The following is a 9,687-nucleotide window of genomic DNA, read 5'->3' as shown; positions in this document are numbered from 1 at the left end:
GATACCACAGGGGGGACTGTGGATATAGGCTACAACACACTGATACCACAGGGGGGACTGTGGATATAGGCTACAACACACTGATACCACAGGGGGGGACTGTGGATATACCTGTAGGCTACAACACACTGATACCACAGGGGGGACTGTGGATATAGGCTACAACACACTGATACCACAGGGGGGGACTGTGGATATAGGCTACAACACACAACACTAATATTATCACTAATTATTGCAATATAATTTTATAATGATGCCTATTTAATTTTGTTGTGGCCATCATACAGTAATTATTATTTAGCTATGACCTCTTTCTATGAACTTACAACTGATCTCCAATAACACTTTCATTACCAATGCTTTTATGTAATTATTTTTTAAAGAGGCTGTGAAGCACTGGAGACAGAGACCTTCCTGTGCTTACACCAATATGACCATACAATGGAGCTGCCTGGTTATATAAACATGCCTTAACTCCCTCCCTGTCCTTTCTTATTATGGGGTTAAGAGATTATTTCCAACAACACCATCACTAACAATGCTCTCCTCTGCATTAACAAATAGGTGCTGATGTGGAGCCTGTACTTGGTGATACTGTGTATCTTGGTGAAGCAGCTGCAGCATACACCCAGGAGCCAAACCACCTCACATTTCCCTGCACCTCACCAAGGAAGGACCGTGGTCTAACCCTGGTGAGGTGCTGCCTATCACAAGGGGGCGCTGGATTCCTACACAATGTACTGCACCTGGATGATGACCCTATAGAAACAGCTGCTTACCTGTGGTCAACAGGTCTGCTCAGCCAGACAGACTGGAGTTGAACAACAATAACAGCTGCCTTGCAAATGCTAATATATCGTACAGTAAACCCTCTATAATTCAGATTTATTGGGGGGAACCCTATGTCTAATTATCCAAAAATCTGAATTATTGGAGCTCATGCTAGCCCCTCCCCAGATCACACCCACGCTCACTATAACATGGGTTTTTCACAAAAACATTGGACAGTACAGTGTATTATTGCTTTATACTCCAAGAGTGCACAATACAATAAATAAAATAGTGTCAAACCTTGATAATGAAGTCTTGCAACAAAGTAGTAGAGTACAGTACACTTAACTGTACAGTTCATAAAAATTACTTTTATTGCTACACTTATCACTACAAAAACTGTTCATGTCCACTTATCACTGGAACCCTTTCAGACTTGTCTTGCTTAATTCAAATTTCTATCCAAATTAAAACTGTTTGTCTGGTGGTCAAAAAATATCCGAATTAACCAATTTCTGAATTATTCGGGTTCAAATTAGAGAGGGTTTATTGTAATTAAGATGTACCAAAGCTAACTTATTTTTGTATAATTTCAATACTGCTTGGTAAAAACATAACTATACTTTCATGGACCAAACTTAACTTTTTGTGAAGGCTTTGTGTGATGGAGAGAGAGCCCTACACAGTGGTATTGACACAGCACCAGTGTTACCTAGTGATACGACATCCCTTCACTCACTCCCTATCACACAAGAGGATGATGGTGGACTCTGGGAAAATGGCAGCTTCAGCCTGCTGACCGTCTCATTCACTAACAAATTTCCAAAACTCTCAACAAAATACTAGAAAATAAATGGATAAATAAAAAATAGTTTGGTGGCAGAACTAACAGACTGGGACCGGAGATGACCTAGTCTCGTATACAAACCTAACCTTATTTTACAAACCTGACAAAGCCACATGTAATTCTGACGAACCTACCCTAACCCTAATTCAGATTAACCTTACCAAACCTAACATACAATAACCTAATCACATCCACTGGAATAACTGATCCTACTCTAATTCAGACTAGACTTACCAAACCTCGCTCACATTAAGCTGGAAGGAGTTAAATTTAAAAAGATATCCCTAAATTCAGTGGGTTAATGAAGGCTATATCTAACCTTTCCAATTAAAAAAAAAAAAAAAGTCTGTTGTTTCATTCATTCATTCATTGCCAGATGCCGTGTATCCCAAACGGGGTGGCCAAGGGCTTAGAGTTAATTGTTTTACAGGGAGGGGCACTAATCCTCCACCAACCCCACTTGACACGTAGGGATGCCAACAGCATCTGGTGTTCCCAGGCGGTCACCCATCCAAGTACTAACCAGACCCAACGTTGCTTAACTTCGCTGATCGGATGGGAAGCAGTGTATTCAACGTGGTATGGCCGAAGGATGAGTTAACCCCCTGGCACTCGGGCAAGTCTATTGTAAGCCCTAAAAAAAAAGAAAAAAAAAAGAAAAGAAAAAAAAAAAGATATCCCTGGGCTCAATGGGTTATACAGAGTGGCCCATACACAGCACTCCACTGGAGACTCATCTGGGGTTAACATGTGTTGTGGGAATGGCTCAGTCTGCTGGCATGAGTAGGAGTGTGGTACTGGGAGTAGGAAATGGATATATGATGCAGGACAGACATTGATAACACAGAGAAAAACACATGAAAAACTGCCTAACGATGTGGAAGATGAGTGTTACACATGGACTAAGCTGTGTGTTGGAGCCATTATAAATGATAGAAGAAACAATTACCAGCCAAGGAACCACACACACTTTTCTCACCTACTGACAGCCAATGAACCTCACACACTTTTCTCACCTACTGACAGCCAAGGAACCACACACATTTTTCTCACCTACTGACAGCCAACGAACCTCACACACTTTTCTCACCTACTGACAGCCAAGGAACCTCACACACTTTTCTCACTGACAGCCAAGGAACCACACACACTTTTCTCATCCTAAAACTGACAGCCAAAGAACCACACACACTTTTCATATCTTAAAACTGACAGCCGAGGAATTTCTCAACCTAATATTGTCAGCCATGGAACTTCTCACCTTAAAATTGCCACTCAAGGAATCACAACCTTTTCTCATCCTAAAACTGACAGCCAAGGAACCACACACACTTTTCTCACCTTAAAACTGAGAGCCAAGGAACCTCACACACTTTTCTCATCTTAAAACTGACAGCCGAGGAACTTCTCACCCTAATATTGTCAGCCAAGGAACTTCTTACCCTAAAATTACCACTCAAGGATTCACACATACTTTTCTCATCCTAAAACTGATAGCTAAGGAACCTCACACACTTTTCTCATCTTAAAACTGACAGCCAAGGAACCACACATACTTTTCCCAACTTAAAACTGACAGACGAGGAATTTCTCACCCTAAAATTGCTACTCAGGGATTCACACATACTTTTCTCATCCTAAAATTGCCAGACAAGGAACCACACATACTTTTCTCACCCTAAAACTGCCACTCAAGGAATCATATATTTTTCCCATCCTAAAATTGCCACTCAAGGAATCACATACTTTTCTCATCCTAAAATTACCAGCTAAGGAATCACATACCTTTTTTTCTCACCCTAAAATTACCAGTCAAGGAATCACATACTTTTTTCACATCCTAAAACTGTCAGTCAAGGAATCCCACTTTTCCCATCCCACAACTAATTTCACAAAGATTACAAACATATCATCATCATTAACATCATCATCATCATCACCACCACCACCACCACCACCACCACCACCACCATCATCATCATCATCATCATCACCATCATCATCATTCTGATTATTTTTCCCAGCTAAACATGGAGTGAGAAATCATATGACAGCATAAGTTACCAAAATGGCCAGAATACTATACTCTTTTCACTCTAACTTGGCCTAAAATCGTTATCTCTCCATCTTGAACACTGAGTTATTAAGACTAACAAGAGAATTAATGTTAATCATGAAGAAGTGCTACAGAAAGGGTGTATAGATCTAGTATTATCTTTTTCTGCCACTGAGCTATGTGAAATAAGCTGTAAAAGGATGAAAACCTTGGCCAAGTTAAAGTGACATGAGTATATAACCTTAGGACAGGACAAAATTTGTAATGGCTAGTTTATATATACTATTACATTATCATCATCATCATCATCATCATCATCATTACCACCACCTTGATCTTCCTCATGGCTAAACCACAAACTCTCATCCACACACTCACTGGGCACTTATATGATGAACCAAAGCCCCATCCAGGCTACTAATACAATGCCCCTATTATGTGTTGGCTGGAATTTTGATTAGTAACCAAGGACACTCATTCCTATTCATAACCCCTTTCAGCTCAGTTGATGGCCAAGTGTAGTCAGATTGGAGGACTGATTTGACTAATAACCAAGAAACCTCATTCCTACCCCATAACAAAGATCCATAACCCCTTTCAGCTCAGTTGATGGCCAAGTGTAGTCAGATTGGAGGGTTGATATGACTAGTAACCATGGAGACTCTTTCAGCTCAGTTGATGGTCAAGTGTAGTCAGACTAGTAACCAAGGACACACACACATTCCTACCTCACACCTAAGACTTACTGAATCTCATGGCTAGTCAAATTACAGCATGTACCATCATCGCACATCACATTGACAGGCAGCCAGTGACTGTGTGGATGGGCCTTCAGACACAACAATATTCAGTGCCCATAAAATCTATCTATCTGTCTATCTATCTATCTATCTATTGCCAGATGCCTTAATCCCGTAAGTGGTGGCCACAAATAAATTGCTTCCATGTTGCCCTGTCCAATGCTATTTCACTGCCCTCCCCCCAGCTCATATCACAAAAATAAAAAAAATAAAATAATGCATCTATACAATAGTTATCTTTTTAAACACCCTGGATCTCTATCTCTCTCTCTCTCTCTTTTTTTACATAACATGAACAGAGGAAGGAAAAACAAGAAAAAAAGAAATCTATACATCAGATTACAGGCTTCCTCCATTCATAAAAAATCTGTAGCAGACTTGAAATGCTGTAGGCTGAAGTTTGGGGGAAAGTAATCTGAAGAAGTAAATTTCAAAGTGACCTATATATGACAAATGCCAATCTAACCCTAAATATGTATAATTTTGGCTATACAGTACTATAATACACAATATATAACTGTGTACCCGTTCAGACCTGTGGATATTCCAGTTGGTAAAGAAAATAATCTGCTGGCAGGTACAACACACAGAGATAAACTGAGACTGACCTTATTATAGCTGTTTAAACTATTTAGTGGCAATTACTGTACAGTAAAATTACAACTGGGTCTACACAGCACATACACACAGGCCAAGGCCAGATTAACTAACATTATGTAGTAGAAGGATGGGTATCATGGACCCCGGGAGGTACTACCATGAGAGTGATATGCGGCTACAAGCTTGTTAACTTGCCACACAATTATCACTCACTGGCAGGAAACATTCAGCCACAAGTACACACTCACTGATCCTCCTCCTGAGTCAAAGTACAAGCTGAGACTCTCACATTATTACAATTCTTAGTACATTTCTCAAATTTCTTTTTTCCAAATGGATTCCAGCAACTGTTTTGAAGTAATCGACTGGTTCTGATAATGGGTTTAGTTTCCAGCACATAGAAAATATCAGTTGTACCATGGCCATCTCCAATACAGAGATTCCTTCAAAGGATATATGGCATCAATTTTTTATTAGATTAGATTATCATAAAATAACAACAGGTATATATCCCACTGACACCTACATTTTCAAAGCTAAATAAAACCATCTGGTGGCAGTTACAACAGCATTACAACTGGATCTATGCAGCATATATACCAAAGCCTGATTTATTATACAGCAGACCCTGGCTATAACGAACTAACTGGAGGGAAGCCAGATCCGAAAAAGCTGATAGTCCATTATATCTGATGATCCCCATGAGGTGGGGTTTCAAGGACATGTGTGAAAATAATTGGGTACAACTGCATATTCTAGTATTAAAAATGTATGTAAACTACCTGTATACCCATTTTACACTAACTTGGCCCAAAATTTCACCCTTTTGCAGTTTATTGCACATCCTTGTCATAGCACTTTTTCATGACTAGTACAGTACTACTACAGTCTGTTATTACAACTCAGCTATCATGATGGGGAGAGGGGAATTTCAGGCCAGGTTGGAGTAAAATGGGTAGGAAACACGTGCTGCCACACATTGTGCCCCGTTTAAGAGACATTGTTTGCTATTGCACTTCTTCATGACTAGCACAGTATTACAACTCAGCATCAAGATGAGAAGAGGGTAATTTCGGGCCAGGTTGGAGTAAAAAGGGTATGAAACACAATTCTGCCACCTACTGCACCCCATTTAACGGACACTGTTTGTTATAGCATTTCTTCACAATTAGTACAGGAATCTTGATGATAAGAGGGCAATTTCAGGCCAGGTTGATGTAAAACGGGTAGGAAACACATGTACTGCCACCCACTGCCCCTCATTTAACACACATTGTTCATTATAGTCAATGGAAGTCCAATGGCCTTCGTAGTGTCCATTATATCCCATATCCTGTCTACTGAGGTCTATAATATTGAGGGCCTACTGTTACATAGCACAACAGAACAAACATATAAAGCACATATTCCCTGATGATGAAAAACACAATGGTAATGTATGTTTTGAGTATACACAGCCAGTTTGTATACCATTATGCATACAGGATCACACCTTGGTCTGTATTCTTGTAGGCTATGGAAGCTTCCTAATGCCTCTTCCTTCGTGATTTATTTTTGGATATGGCTGAGTAATATCAATTTGTATACTGTTTATGCAGAGTATGGTGGTATTGATTTAAATGACACTTAGAGGAGAGTAAGGAGTAGTTAGCAAAATAAATCACCAAGGAAGAGGTGTCAGGAAACTGGTTAATATCAATCAGTATGCTATTTATACAGAGTCTGGTGGAACTGATTGAAATGACACAGAAGAGGTCAGTCAGGAGTAGTAAGCAAAATAAATCTCCTAGGAAGAGGTGTTAGGGAGCTTCCTTGACTGACGAGAATACTGGCTCATATCCATGGAAGGAGAGCAACAGCAAATTTATCTGACAGCACAAGCTGGCCAAGTATGAATGGGTAGGAGGTGTGTGTATTAAGAGTGTCTGTGACAGTGGAAATGTTTGTTGGGTATTTTTGTCTGTGAAAAGGAGAGTGACAGCCAGAAATAATCCTTCCTCATGCTAGCAAAGTATATAAAATGGAGGATTACTGTGGGAAGTACTTACATCATTATGCATACAGCCATAATTTATCATAGCTGGGAGAGAGATGGCCAGAAATAATCCTTCCCCATGCTGGCAAGGTATATACAGGGAAGGATTAATGTGGGAAGTCCATACACCATTATGCATACAGAACCACACTTTATCATAGCTGGGAGAGTGACACCCAGAATTAACCCTTCATGCTAGCAAAGTATAAATGGATCAGGGATGTCTGCATGAAGTGTAATATATCTGAAAGTGTAAACTGTTGGCTATGTTTATGTATGTCAGAGGGAGAGTGACAGCCAGAATTAACCCTTTCTCATGCTAGCAAAGTATAAATAGATCAGGGATGTTTGTATGAAGAGTATTATATCTGAAAGTGTAAGTGCTGTGCTGGGAGAAACAGAAAGAGATGAGGGCAGACACAGCAAAAGAATGATAATGGTGCAGGAAGAAGTAGGCAACACATCCACTCACCTGATGTAGTGCTGCATATTTCTTCCTTCATCTTTATCTTTCTTTTTCTGTGTCTGTACTCCTCTCTTCCTATTTCTCCCATCTTTCCTGTCACTAATTATTCTTTCTTTTTCAGGTGGCTTTTCACTGAGTGACAAGCCTAATGGTTTCCTGTAAGCCAGGAAATTATTTACAACACTGGGCAGTAACCACATAACCAACCCATATGTGTTCCCCACGTGTCAACAGGTGGTTTGGTGGAGGGTTAGTGCCCCTCCCAATAAAACAACTCAGAGTCAAACAGCCATCCCTTACAGGATTGTGGCGTCTGGCTATAGATAGACAGACATATAGTAAATGCTGTGTTGGCAATGAAAATGTTAAGATGGCAAGTTTTGGCCAAGCTAAACCAAAGTCAACAGAGTACAGTACCTGAGTACATCAGGTCTTCTGTATAAATGTCTAAATCTATTGTGCATGGAAGGGTGCCTAGTGGTACAGTGGTTAGAATGCCCCAATCGGAGTGATGGCCTTACACCTATCCTTCATTATTTATTTTTTAAATGAACAGAAAAAAAAAAAAGCTAAAGGCCAGAGCCACAGAAACTTGTACTCAAAAAAAAAAAAAAAGGCCAAAATTCTGATCCGTTCAATTCAAGATGCCTGGACACACTGCATTTAAAATGCTGGAGGTCATAGGCAGAGGGAAAAACAGACTGAGGATGACAGTTCCAGAGCTGACCTAGTGTATGTATGAATGACTGGGAATATCAGTTAACTCTTGCATTACAGAGGTGGACAGAAAAGGGGTGAATGTGACCAGCCAGATTCTTTTTTTTTACGCAAGGAAGAAGGAACGTGTACACAAACTAGAAATGGCTTTCAAAAATGAAATTGATGAAATAAAGAAGCAAATGCACTTGCAAAAGGAAGAGATAGAAAAACTGGGAAGGGAGGCCAATAAGAAAGACACAACCATCAGTGAACTAACAGTGGAATTGAATACCCTTAGGAAGAAAGTGAGTGAAATGGGAAGTACAGTAGTTAATCATGAGAGTGTTATGGAAGAGTTAAAAAATGACAGAGAGACAATTAGACAAGCAAGCAGTCTTATGGACCAGAGCAGTGATATTGAGGAGAAGATAACACAGGTGAATGAAGCTGTGCAAAGCTACAAAAATGATGTAGAAATCACGTATGCTGAAATGGTGAAAGTAAAGAAAGACTTAGAAACAAGGGTGGAGGAAAAAAACATTAAAAAGGAAGTGAAAAGAATAATCCAAAACAATCCAAAGTTAGTCAGAGATTCAGTAGAAATAAATAAATCAATAGTAATCACTGGTATAGAAGAGGAAGAAATTAAAAACAAAATCACTAGAGACAAAAAGGAGATGGCAAATGTAATGAGCTTACTGAAAGAAGTATCAGAGGAAATCTGTAGTAAAGACATAGAGGAACACAAAAGGTTAGGGAAATACGAGAAAAGCAAGACAAGACCTCTAAAGGTGACTTTCCAGAGTGTAAACACTGTGGAAGAGATACTAAAAAATGCAAAGAATCTTATGGAAAAAGAAGAGTTCAAAAATGTATGGATAAAAAGATGCCTAACACAAGAGGAACTGGAATTACTGAAAGAGAAAAGGGAGGAAGCAAAAACAAAAAATGAGGGAAGATCAGAAGAGGACAAGAAGAAATTTTTTTTACAAAGTAATAGGATTGCAGGTACGAAAGTGGTACACAAACAGGATGGAAGAAAAAGGAGGAAGTTAGTAGAACCATGTTATGACAAGTATATAAACAAGATGATAAAGTTGATGTACTAAAATGTGGATGGAATGGTATCTAAATTACTAGAGATGAATGATTATGTCAGAGAAAATGAACCACAAATAATATGCCTAACTGAGACAAAATTAACACCAAGGATATCCAATGACATACTAAACTTAGAGGAATACAATATATGGAGAAGAGACAGAAATTTAAAAAAAGGAGGAGGAATTATAATATTAACTAAGAAAAATCTAAAAGTCAAGGAAATAAACCTAGATATACCATCACAAGTAGAACTGATTGCAGTAGAGATCGACACATCTGAAGGTAAAGTAATTGTAGCCAATTTGT

The 9,687-nt window shown here is 39.2% G+C and overlaps 1 non-coding gene across 1 annotated transcript; it reads right to left on the bottom strand.

The window, feature by feature from the left end:
- Positions 1-2,095: 2,095 nt before the first annotated feature.
- On the bottom strand, positions 2,096-2,214 carry LOC145409971 (5S ribosomal RNA). The gene has a single exon (XR_013899198.1). It is a non-coding gene; the product is annotated as a 5S ribosomal RNA (ribosomal RNA).
- Positions 2,215-9,687: the final 7,473 nt, after the last annotated feature.

This window comes from Coenobita brevimanus, chromosome 83 (genome assembly GCF_032717465.1).
Source record: "Coenobita brevimanus isolate Jiangsu-jjx chromosome 83, ASM3271746v2, whole genome shotgun sequence".
In the NCBI taxonomy this organism is placed as follows: Eukaryota; Metazoa; Arthropoda; class Malacostraca; order Decapoda; family Coenobitidae; genus Coenobita; species Coenobita brevimanus.
Note: the sequence above shows the minus strand (reverse complement) of the source record. Positions and strands in the feature narration are given on the sequence as shown.